This window comes from Mus musculus, chromosome 5, assembly GCF_000001635.26.
Source record: "Mus musculus strain C57BL/6J chromosome 5, GRCm38.p6 C57BL/6J".
Taxonomy (NCBI): Eukaryota; Metazoa; Chordata; class Mammalia; order Rodentia; family Muridae; genus Mus; species Mus musculus.
Genome location: NC_000071.6, coordinates 38304218 through 38316887, shown reverse-complemented (window position 1 = coordinate 38316887; position 12670 = coordinate 38304218). Strand labels below are relative to the sequence as shown.

The window sequence follows — 12670 nt, the reverse complement described above, 5'->3', positions numbered from 1 at the left end:
TCTCTGCAACATTCATGGCAGTCCCCATCACCCTTCTCATGAGAGTCAGCTCCAGCTGACCTTGGACAGACATCATGGTACTCTGCAACGATGGCACCAGACTCCCTTGCAGCTGGATGGAGGCTGTGTGTTGGGTTCTAGCCAACGGCATGTGGCAAGGTCTTGAGGAGATATGCAGCTAGACTTAGGTCTGACCTTGATGCCGTTCTCTTTCTCCAGGGGTGTCCTATCCACCACCAGGGAGAAGTGTGAGCTATGAGGAAAGGCTGCATGAAGATCCTCTGGACTCTAGGACTGCTGAATTCTCAAAAACACAGCCAGCACTTACTGCCAACTGAGAACGGACTGGCTCAGACATTCCAGCCTGTTCTAGCCATAGTCACCTCAGCTAGAGGCTGGTTGTCATGATCTTGGAAGCACCACTTGCCAGGAAGAATTTTCCAATGTCAGTGGTGGGGAAGATATAGAAATGGCCCCACAAACAGTGTCGTAAGGACTGCTTATCTGGCCCTGCATGCAAACAATGACAAGAAGAGCTGAAAGGCCTTCTGCTAAGAAGCTAGACTGAGGACTAGGGTGAAGCTTGCCTCTATGTACAGTCTTTTTCCTTGTTTGCAGTAGAAGAAAATGAGGTTCAGACAGAGAACAGAGCAAAGCAGAGACAGGGGCAGGCCAGGTATTGAGGATTTGGAGGTTGGAGGGAGAGAAAGAGGCTGAAAGAGACAGAGAGGCAAAGAGACAGAGACAAAAAGAGAGAAACAGAGACAAAGAGACAGAGAGTGACAGAGGCAGACAGACAGACAGACAGACAGAAAGGCAGAGACAAAGACAGATACAGAGAGAAAGACAGAGAGATAGAGGAGAGGAGAGAGGAAGGAAAGAAAAAGAGAATGTCTTGCAATTCATACCTCTGGTCTTTGCAGTTAAAAAAGCCAATAAATCACTTTTGGCTGAGAGGCATCTTTAGAGGTTTAGATGCCACCTGCCATCCAAAAGCTCACCCATGCACGGAACAAAGAGTGTTCGGGGCATGAGAACAAGAGGTTGACTGAGTGCCTGTTAGGCTGGCAGGGTGGGCTGAGCTGACAGGAAGGAGCTGCACAGCTGGAGGGCAGGTGGGCTTCACCAGCATTTCGGCACTAGGGCATGCCTAACAGAGGATATACGCAAAGGCTTAGAGGCTTGAATGTTGAAAAGATTTCTAAAAACTCTTGGGGTGTACTCGGGGATCCAGAAGACAGCTCAGCTTCCCCTCTGTGGTGGAAACTTTATTCAGTCTGCGCATATAGCCCGGGAGGCACGGTGTGCATCTCTGCAGGCAGGTACAATGGTTTGTGCCTGCTTTGGTCGATCAGTAGTTTGATTGGAGAGGTGGCTCAGTTGTCATGGCACTTGCTTAGCATGTGTGAAGCGCCAGCTCCATTCCCGGCACCACTTCAGTGGATTCGGTGGTGCATGCCTGCAATCCCAGCAGGCAGGAGTGAAGGCAGGAGAATTAGAAGCTGTGGCGGTTAAATAAGAATGTTCCCTATAAGGTCATGTATTTGAGCCAGTCCCCAGCCGCTGATGTTGCTGGTGAGGTGGGATTAAGGAGGCATGGCTTCCCTGGAGGCAGGATTGGAGAGCTTAAAGACTGGTGCTATTTCTCGTTCACCCTCTCTGCTTCACGTTTGAGGATCAAGCTGTGAGCTTCAGCATCCAGCTCTTGCCACCATGTCTGCTACTTTCTGTCTGCTACGTTCTGCCATGATTGTCTCGTTGCTCTGGCACCCTAACCTCAAACAAGACCTCTCTTCTCTAAGCTGCCTCAGTCATGTTTGATCGCAGATGTTCAATGTCATTCTTCCCTTCATCATGAGTCTGAGGCCACAATGGGGTCTCGAGACCCTGACTTTAAAGGGGTGGTGGAGTATGCATGCTTGGCTGCCTCCATTTCTCCCTTGACTCTTTCTCACCAGAGTTTAAGAGGGAGAGGGCAGAAAGCTGAAAACCAGAGACCTCTTTCAGTCAGGAGTCAGCCTCATTAGGGCTATCAGGGGTGGTTCTAAACAGCTAAGTGGCTTTAAGCCCTTCCATTTATCCACCCAGAACCTTGCCATCAGGGGCTAGTGTGGGAAATGATTCTCTCCTGAGCTGGCTCCTGCAGAACGGCAGACTCGGGACATTTGCTTAGCACCCAAGCACAAGATGGTCTCCCGGGCTCAAATGCTCACCTGGGAATCCATTGATCCTTCTTCTGATGAAGAAGTGTCTTCAGTAGATTTAATCCCCTGATATAAAGATCATGATTCAGCACTGACAGGACAAAGAGAGTAGAGTTCACCCCTGAGGACTCATCCCCAGCCCCTCAACTCTAGCTTGAAACACTGGGGCCTGTTCTGAAAAGAGGAGATAACCCTTCTGCATTGCCTCGTGCCTGGCTCCTTTGTCTTCTGACAAAGGCAGGCCACGTCTGGCTCATCCTAGCTCAGAGGCAAGGAGAGTCCTGGAAATTTCATGCGGCTTTTCACATGGTCAATGCAACAGCCCACCCTATCTCCCTTGAGTGTTCCCATTCTGTAAAAATATAGTACAATCTCCCTTTGGGGACTCCATTCATATCCCAAACTAGCCACTCCCCTGTTTGCTCAAAAAAAATAAAATAAAATAAAATAAATAAAGCTTTCACTTGTAAGCTTCTGTATAGGAAGTGAGTGTTCTCAGCTTCCACCCTGAACCCAACAAAAGAAGTGCGGTGCATTCACGAGGCAGCGTGGGTAGAAAGGAACCTAGGTGCCACCTGAGACCATCTGAGGTACAATCCCTTCTTTTAAATTACCTGACTCGAAACTGTGAGCAAGCTACCAGCCTCTCAGAGCCTCTGGTGTCTCATTTTTAAATGGGAACAATACATTACTCCGCCATGCATAGGAGGCGTGGGCAAATAAGAGGCTATCCTTAGGAAATGGCAAGTGCCTAATTCAGTCAAGTTGTGCGACAATAATGCTATGTAACACACTGACCCAGGATCTTGACAGTCGGAAAAATCACAAGCTGTAGTTCCTGCTAATGATTTGCAGCCAGCAGGAGAAGCGTTACTTCAACAAGGGGTCAGGTTCTCTTTGCTCTGTATACCTTTTCCTTCTGGGACAGTGGATTCCTGGTGTTTGTCTTTTTCTTGGTGCAGGGGCTTGCAGCAAGCCCATCCTGACCCCACATTCACTTAGAGCTGTGGATGGAATTGTGAGTCAGTGTTTATCCATACATGGTTGTGGGAAGCCACATATGCCATTACAAGGTGGCGCTGGCTACCGCTGGCCACCACACATAAGTTTGGGTAAACAACCAATGTGTACATATACAGTAAAGTTTTTTGCCAAGACACTGCCTGGCCCGGGCATGTTAATGAGGTTCTGTGAGGTACTGAGAGTATAACCAATCAGATGTGAGACATGCAAATGAGGTATGATAATGAGGTTCTGTGAGGTACTGAGAGTATAACCAATCGGATGTGAGACATGCAAATGAGGTAGTAAATGCATAACCAATCGGGTGTGAGACACGCCTCTCCTAGGCCTATATAAGCAGCACCAGTTCTGGACTCAGGGTCTTTTCGCCTCTGCAATCAAGCTCTCCCAATAAACGTGTGCAGAAGGATCCTGTTGTGGCGTCTCGTCGTTCTTGCTGCCGAGTGGGGCGCACACACATGATCCTTAACACATAGAACCCAAAGTTGATTCACTACTCCACAGTGGTTGACACCAAACCCTTGCACCCATCTCCTCTGTTGTTTTCGCTCTTGGGTCCTGGATGCGTTTGTAGTCGTCATTGCCCAGCCTCTTCTGTGGATAAGTGCCTCCCATCCACTCCATTCTCCCACTATGACATTTCTCAAAAGCATGTGACTTTCTTCACATTCCCATCATTCCTTGGGTCCATGTTAGTTATCATTAGCTTAATTAATAAAATTTACTCATTAATCCCAAACATCTTAACCACCAGTCACCTCTCATTGTCTCAGCCTTGACTCTGGCTACACAAGCTTCCCCAATCACCTCAGTGAGCCCCTCTTTTTTCAGCCAATGTCTTTTGAGTCCTGGATTCTACCCTTGCTCTTGTCCCTAACTGAAATGTTCTACCCTCTTTTTCCTGAATGGAGGGGGACTTATACTTGTCCTTAAACCCTGTACCTATGTCCATTCTTTCCCAAGACTCGAGGCAGGCAGCTGCCATCTTTGCACTCTGGCAGCACACAAGCCCATCACTGTGCTGTAATTGAGTCCCTGAATGCATCGGCACCATTCTCACGTGTGGCATTATCAATGGGGAGATGCTGACACTCACCTCTATGATCTGTGTAAGGAAGGCAAGGATGTCCATGCTCACCATCACCATTCAACACTCCCACAACTGTTCAAAAGAAAGCTTGAATGACCACTAACATCAATTAGATATGAAAAAGAAACAAGTATACCCACGTTGGAAAGGAAAAAGTAAAATTATTTCTATTCGTATATAACATGGTCTTCTTGGGGAAGACCCCCAAAGACTTCAACAACAACAATAAACAAACCAGACCAAAACAAAACACACAAAACACACACACACACAAACAAAACCCAAAACAAAACAACAGCAAACCCTATGAGCTCTAACAGATGAACCAAGAGAAGACTTAGGTTATGAAATCAATGTGCAAAAATCCAGTGGTGTCTTCCTATTGAATAACTACCTACCCAAAAAAGAAATCCTTACCATGGCACAAAAATGAATAAATTTAATGAAGAAAATGAGATAACCCCACATCCAAACTGTAAGCTATTGATGAAATTGAAGAGACCACAGTGTGATGGGTAGTATTAGTTGGTACAACCTAGAAACCAAGGAAGTAGAGTCTCAATGAAAATTTGCCTAGATGAAGTTGATTTTGTCTTTAACATATCTGTGGGGATTGTCCTGATTACATTAATTGAGGTAAAAAGACCCAGCCACTGTAGGTGGCACCATTCCCTAGGCAGCGATCCTGAGCTATTCACGTGTAGAAAGGAGTCTGAATGTAAGTAATCATACAGGCGTCCATTTTCTCTTGGATGTCACTAGTAGTTTCAAGTCCCCGTTTTTCTGAAATGGAACTGGGAGCCAAATAAAGCCTTCCTCTCTCACAGTTTCTTTTGTCAAGGTGTTTTATCACTGAACAGAACTGAAGCTGGGACACACAATTACCTGAGAGGTAGTCTATTACCATGGATAGAAGAATTAGCAGTTACCAAAATGCCTATATAAGTCAAAACAACCCACAAATTCAGATCAATACCCATCAAAATGCCAATAGCACTTCTCATGAAATAAGAAAAGGGGCTGTAAAACCCATATGAGAACCAAAATGGTTTAAACTGTCAAGGCAATTTTGAGGAAGGAAAAAAAATGGTGAAGGTATCTGTCTTAGTGTTCTATTGCTGTGCACCTAAGGTATCTGTCTTAGTGTTCTATTGCTGTGAAGAGACACCATGATCAAGGCAACATTTATAAAACATTTAGCTGAGAGTTGTTTACCATTGCAGAGGTTAGTCCACGATCACCACAGTGGGAAGCAGACAGGCAGGACAATACAATGGAGCAACAACTGAGAGCTTCACATACAGATCTGCAGGCAGAGCATGGCACTGAGCCTGACATGGGCTTTTGAAATCTCAAAGCCTGCCCCCAGAGACACATCTCCTCCAACAAAGCCAGCCACATCTACTCAAACACGGACTCACCTCCTAATCCTTTCCAAAAAGTTCCACTGACTGGGGGCCAATTAGCCAAGTATATGGGCCCATGGGGTCTATTCCCATCCAACCACCACAGTACCTCCCACCACTGGGCTGTAGTTGAATCCCCCGAATGCACGAGCATCATACTCATAGACAGCATTATCAGTGGGGAAGTGCAGAACGCTTTCATACTCCTGACTCCAGATCACTTTATACCGGGATTTGAGTGTGACTCAGTGGAGAGCACGTGCTCTTTAAGTACAAGGCCCTGAGTCCCATCTCCAGTGTCAAAAATAAGTCCGTTAAATAAAACTATATCACGAAGCCATGATCACAGACACCATGGTCTACCAATCGAGAAACACAAGCATAGGCCAGTGGACCAGAGCAGAAATCCCAGAAAGAAACTCAAACGTGTTCCTAGCAAGGATACAAAGAAGACTCCCAGGAAAAGGATGGTCTCATGGGCGAATGATGATGGAAAAACAGGATTCCCACATGCTGAAAAATCAACTCAGACTTGTAGAAAAGAGCAAAGGGGAAGGTTGTCTTGCCAGGAAGTCACTGTGGGGATTAGATTAGTGGGGAATCCATTACAGAGGGAAGTGTGGGAGGCAGAGGCAGCAGAAAGCAGCCACAGCTCCTGAGCTTCACCACGTAGAGGGAAACCTGAAAGGCGGACTCTCAATCAGGCTATGGGCACATTGACTTTAAGGCCCTCCAAGTAGTCAGTTGGCATGGGCCAGCCTGGAGCTGAGATGCAAATCTAGGGCTTGACAATGTCCCAAAGCTAGGCGAGCCCTTGCTCCCAAACTGGACCATCCAGGAGAACAAAGTGACGAGCCAGGAGGCTCTTTAGACCACCAAAGAATTTCAAACAGTCAGAAAGTTGGGAGAGCCCACATATACAGTTCAAAGAAGGACCATAGGGTGGGGTCAGCCTGGAGGATGCATGTCTTTGGGGTCATCCCTCACTCTGCAGAGAGCCTGAGTCACAGATGGTTTGACTGGTGCCTTGGGTCACCCTGCTTCAAGCACAAACTCAGATCACAGTCCCTGAATTCGCCTCTCTACCATTTCTATTTGTGTCTGAAGCACAGAGGGTGTGGCAGGCTGGTTCCCTGCAGCTGCCCTAACACTCTCAGCAGCAGAAAGCAACCGGTGCCATGTCAGCATCCTGGAGGTGAGGGCCATCAGAATGTCTTGCTGGCTAAGATAGAGTGGAAACCCACTTGACGTGTCCCTGCTGCCCCTCCCAGCCTCCAGCAGCAGCTGGCCTCCCTCACCTGTGACACCTTAACTTGCATCTTTGCTTTAGGGGTCACACCATCTCCTCTGACTCCACTTAGGGTGACATAGCATCTACTCAGTTTCTTTAATTCAGGACTGTCCATTGGGTCCATTTCCCATTGACAGGTTCTGAACAATAGACTCACCGCACGGGTTGCTCTCTCCCAGTCTCTCTGAACTCTGTGGAGAATGAGTGGATCAGGCTGTTTGAGATCAGCGCTGTCCATCTACAGAGAAACAGCTAGTGCCACTCAGCCATCCTGAGGTTTACTCAGAATTATACCTGTAAGGGCCTCTCGTGGCAGACTACATGTAGGGCAGCCTGAGTGCCATGTCAAGTCACTTGGTGACCCTCTGTGGAGACCTCTACTCCCACTGTGTACACCAGAATAGCCTGAGTATGGGAAGTGAAGGCCACAGCGGCTGGAACCCAGCCTCTAGACTCAAGCCTTTCCCCCACAGCACACCAGGCACTTCCTTGAGGGGCCACCCAGCTCTGTGCACACCACCTGAGTGGAGAACCAAGCCCTCACCAGAAGATGCCATCCTTGGCCCCTACTGACATCTCTTCTTCCATCAAGGAGACTGTACAGTGGTCGGATTCATAGTAGGGTCAAAAACCTCACACATTCCTGTGATTCATCCATAGCCACTGGTCCAAAGGACTCTGTCATCCTTTCTCCTGGGCACACTCTGAGAGGTTCCATTTTACCTCTTATAGAAAATGCGCCCTCTGCTGTCCCTCTCCAGCATAGCTTGTACCATGTGACCCTGTGGACACAGCTGCCCTCTGCCTGGTGCTCTGTGTAGCTTAGGCTAACAAATACGTGAAGAGAGCCTCCCTTTACCAGCTATGTCAGATCAAAGACTATGCTCAATATGGAACTGAAGAAGTGCCTGGCAATGCTACCTCACTGCTGTTGGGCTGATTCAGGCACATCTGAGAAGATTCTAGAAGAAGCTGGGCAGTGAACACGTGGGAAACGGGAGCTAATGGGTGAGACTCACAGTGCCCTCACCAGTTCCTGCTTCAGATGCTCTCGTTCTCAGGCATGCCCCTCCGGTTTGGAACGCAAGGGCTCTGCTGAGACTGACCAGTGGGGTGTGGCTAGCCTGGGTCAACTACAGGCAACAAAGAAGCCTGGTTGACATCAGGGGGTCACCAAACTCTGACCTGGGGCCACCTCAGTTCCTCCTTTTTTAAGTTCTTATGGACATGGCTAAGACTCCATTCCCTAAGTGCCCCCCAAGTTCCCCCTTCCCACTAGAAGAAGGCAGAAATAGCCCACAAAGCCTGAGAACCTTTCTATCTGAGTCCTTATGAAACAAGAGTTAGCTGTCTCTGGCTTAAATACCGATATTGTTTGATCAGGTTCCCTAAAAATAACTTAAGTAGAAAGTGGGTCCAGGACCAGGTCCTTGAGGTCCCAGTCTCCTGTCTTCTCACAGGTTGGTCTTGCATACAGGTGATAGCTGCTTCGTGATCACACACTAACTGCCCCAATGACTCCCACCCACAATTATTTTTGGGCATGAAGATGACCTTCCTCCCCCCCGCCCCCCTCCCATACTTGCTTCCTACTTAGGGAAGAAAATCCTACCCAGGCTGTGTCCAGCAGAGAACTTTCCATTTTCCAGACCATAAAATGTTCTTTCCGCAAAGACTAGACTCTGGGAATTTCTCTGCAGTTGTGTGGTGTGTGTGTAGTCATTCTTACTTTGCAGGCATAATTTACCACCCTTATCCCCCATGCCCTCCTGGAACCCTTGTCACACATCTCCCATTCCGTACCCTCCTCCAGCAAAGCAACAAGTCACCTCCACGACCTAGCTAGCGAGAGAGCCAGACGCCACTCTTTGCGCTTCCCCCGGGCATGAGTCTGCGAGCCACTTTCTTCCAACTGGGCTGAGAGCGCCCTCTAGCGCTTGGAACGTGCATGCAGTACTGAACCCGCGAGCAGCAAACCTAGGACAGCAAAGGGGTAGAAGGAATATGGCAAGGGAGGGGGCAGAGGTGAAGTGTCAGGAACAGGGGCTCTGTTTGGATAGAAGATGTAGAAGATATTTCTCCTCACTGCGAGAGATATTCACCTGCTTCTGGTCTCAGGTTTGCTTTCAGAGCGCGAGGGAGACGGAGAAGCGGCCAGCGCGCCCCCTCCTGGTCACGCTTCCCCATAGCAAGGCTCCCTTCCACAGCACAGAGCCAAAAGTTTTATGCCAAATCTAGTTGCTGTTGGTTTTCTGTTATTTGTTGTTGTTGTTGTTTGTTTGTTTGTTTGTTTGTTTGTTGTTGTTGTTGTTTAACTAGGAGAAAAGTGAGGTGGTGTGTCAATTTAGCCAATGTCAGGTCGGGCGATGAGCACGTGATTCTGAGGACTGAGTTACGTGATCCTCACAACTACTGTCAGTGAGCTTACCCAACTTTGAGGATCAGAGTACACCTGGCTCAGACACCCACCTCTCATCCGCCATGGATGAGTGTTGAAAACCTCCTGTGGTAGCTTTGTCCGACTTCTTTCTTACTCTCCTTTCTTTTAGATGTTTTTATTATAAAACATCTCATGAATATTAAAAAAAAAAAAAAGTACCAAGGGAGACACCTGGATACCTCTGTCTGATCTCCTTTCTTAAGAGTAAAAATATTTGAGACACTGCACGTACTTGACCCTGATCTCCATCCAGCACTATCCCTGCCCACTGCGCTACACTTGGCGTTCTGTCCGAATGTGTCAGTAACTTCCTACTGCACGGGGTCTCCCAGAGCATTAGTGCGTCCAGGGTGGTCCTGTTTCTCAGCATCTTGTCCAGCAGAGAACTTCTCCGCTCAGAAATAAAGCTGCTTCACGATGTTCTATACTTCTGTGGTATGAAGTTTTTCCTTGGACATTGTTTGAGAATGATCCACATTGAAAGGCCGAGTTCTGAGTCATCCCCTTTGACTCCTGTGGGCACTCTGCTGTGGAAGCAGTCCATACTGTACCCACACTCCTGACAGACATCCAGGATGCTCTCCACTAACACCTGGCCACCCCTGAGCCTGTCTTTGGAGCCCCTAGAGGACTGGACATGCTCAGTCTTCAGTAACGTGCACCTCCAGCCTTACCCAGCCTTGCCAATCAGTGGCTCTAACAGGCCGGTTTCTACTGGGTCATCTCTCATCCACAGCCACCATGGTTCTGCTTTCTTTCACACTGTTTTGACATGGACATATATATGGTGTCCCCCAAGGACGCATATGTTGGAGGCTCTGTTCTCCATGTGGTACTGGTGAGGGATGTGGAACCTTCTGAAGTGGAGACTAATGAGAGGTGCTTGTGTCACTGAGGGTGTGACCTCAGTGGGATCAAAGTGGTTCTTACAAGACAAAGAATTAATCCTCATCAGAGCGGTTCTGTAAGAGTATCTTTGTCTTTCCCTTCACTCAGACCCCCTGTCTTGTCCTGACACAACGCCATGCTCCAGGGCCCTCATGTCCACCTATGCCGACTGGACTTTGAATATCAAAAACTGTGAAACAAATAAATGTCTTTGTTCAATAAATACCTAGACTCGGCCATTGTGCCATACATACATAACAACAGAAAACAGACCGGATGTTTTGCCAATCATATGTGTGGGAAATTCGTTCATCGCTGCCGTAATTTGTGTTTCCTTTATGATAGCACCAGATGCCTAAAGCTTGGATATTGTTTCCCTTAGTTTTCCCCCTGAAAACTGCCTCAGCATTAAGAAAATAACCCTTTCCTCAGCCTTAGACAAAGGTGAGACAGAAAGTTTGGTGAGAACCACTGTCCAGCCTGCAGTTTGGGCAAGCATGGTCACTCCTGTAAGGGTTGCCCCTGAAAGACTCTGAACCCAGTGAGGATGGGCTGACTTAGCCAAGCTCACTGGATTACAGTCCAGTCAGTCAGGCCCGACATTATGGCTCCCTCCCTCTTCTTGGCAAAAGTCTAAACCCAGAAGCTGAGGCCTCCAGGACACTGAAGAGGGGTCAAGTTCACACCAACCAAAACTCAGACATGCAATCTCATGCCATGATAAAACAGGACTCTTTGGAGAGTCCCAAAATTCAGGAATAAAGAGGTGTTCTCCATGACGCAGCTTGGGATAGCAACAACCAAAGAAAACTCCTGAATATACCAGAATGTCCGAAGTCACAGATGACCAAATAGAGCGGTATAAATGGTCTCCAAAGTCACCCCCGATCATCTTCTAATACCATGAAATGAGAGCCATAATGAAACCTTAGCAGGGCTGAATTACTTAGCAGAGTCCTAAAATAGATGCTTCTTCAAGAAAGAGGTTGCCGAGGTCCTGATGAAAGGGCAGACCCAACCACTCCACATGCACTGCATCTGGACTTGCAGCCAGGAGGGCAGGGGTCACTGTGAAGTCCCAAGGTGATTCCTATGCAGGCCAAAGGGTATGAACCAGAGCCCCGGGGATTGGGAAATGGCTGGGAGGCATGTAGAGTTAAGAAAGTTACATCCAAGGTCAGCACAAGTAAGAATGACCTTGTTTTGTGGGGTGTGTGCCTAAGTGTGTGTGTGTGTGTGTGTGTGTGTGTGTGTGTGTGTGTGTGTGTTTGCTGGTAGCTGCCTAGGAACTTCAAGCTAATGGCCATTGTGCCTGCATCATTGTTCCCAACTTCAGGACTTCTCCTATTTGAGACCAAAAGGTTGTTTAGGGTTGGGCTGTCCTCTGCATTGGAGAAGGCTCAGGAGTGTCCCTGGTCTCTACCACTAGGTGACGGCAGCTCACTAGTGTGAGCAGCTAAACAAGTCTGTAGACATCACCGTGTGGCCTCTGCAGGCCAGCACCTCAGGCTGAGAAGCAGTGCTCTACAAGAAAAGTATTTTAAACATCTTTTGTTTTTAGAATTTATGCCTATTTTTAAGGCTTACTTCCCCTAAAACAAATATAAAGTGTTTTGCTCCTGTTTAAAAAAAATGTTTCTGTTGCCTGCCAAGAAACAACCCACTTAGATGTTGCTGTATTAACACTAGTATTTACAGTGTGCTCAATTTACTATGGTTTCAAAATAGTTGTGGAAAATCACCTACAAATACGTACTCTGGTATCAGTATTCCTTAGGAGACTTTAAAATGTTTATAAGCTTTGAGTGTGGCTTCCTGATGTCACATATATGAATGGCCCATAGTATCCATAAGGAACTGGCCCCAGGGACCCATGTGGATACCAGAACCCATGGATGCTCAAGTCCCTTAGCAACAGGGTAATGTATGTACACATAGAATGTGCATCTCCTTCTGTGGCCTTCATATTCTCCCTAGGTCATCTAAAATACCTAATAAGGGCCTGAAATATGACTCATTCAGGTGGCACATAGGCCCAGGGTTCAGTTCCCCACCACTGCATGAAACCAGGCATGGCAGTACAAGACTGTATTCCTGCCACTAGGGAGGCAGGGATAAGAAGATCAGGAGTCAATGGTTGTCCTTGGATAGATAGCAAGTTTGAGAAAAACCTAGGTAAGACACAAGACTCTGTCTCAAAACACACACAGGTACAACAGGTACACACACACACACACACACACCTCAACACAATGTAAATTTCACATAAATGACTGCTAGATTATATTGTTTATAGGGAAATGACAAGAAAAAATTCGCAAGAGGCAA

The 12670-nt window shown here is 47.4% G+C and overlaps 1 long non-coding RNA gene across 3 annotated transcripts; it reads right to left on the bottom strand.

Annotated features, from left to right (window-relative positions):
* Positions 1 to 1266: 1266 nt before the first annotated feature.
* On the bottom strand, positions 1267 to 3291 carry Gm34193. Of its 3 annotated transcripts, none has more exons than XR_868371.2 (3): positions 3003 to 3291; positions 2214 to 2295; positions 1267 to 1459 (listed from the first exon to the last, which is right to left on the bottom strand). It is a non-coding gene; the product is annotated as a predicted gene, 34193 (long non-coding RNA). The 3 variants fall into 3 exon arrangements; XR_868372.2 differs by having other exon boundaries at positions 2214 to 2270; positions 3115 to 3291; XR_376908.2 differs by lacking the exon at positions 1267 to 1459 and adding an exon at positions 1477 to 1502.
* Positions 3292 to 12670: the final 9379 nt, after the last annotated feature.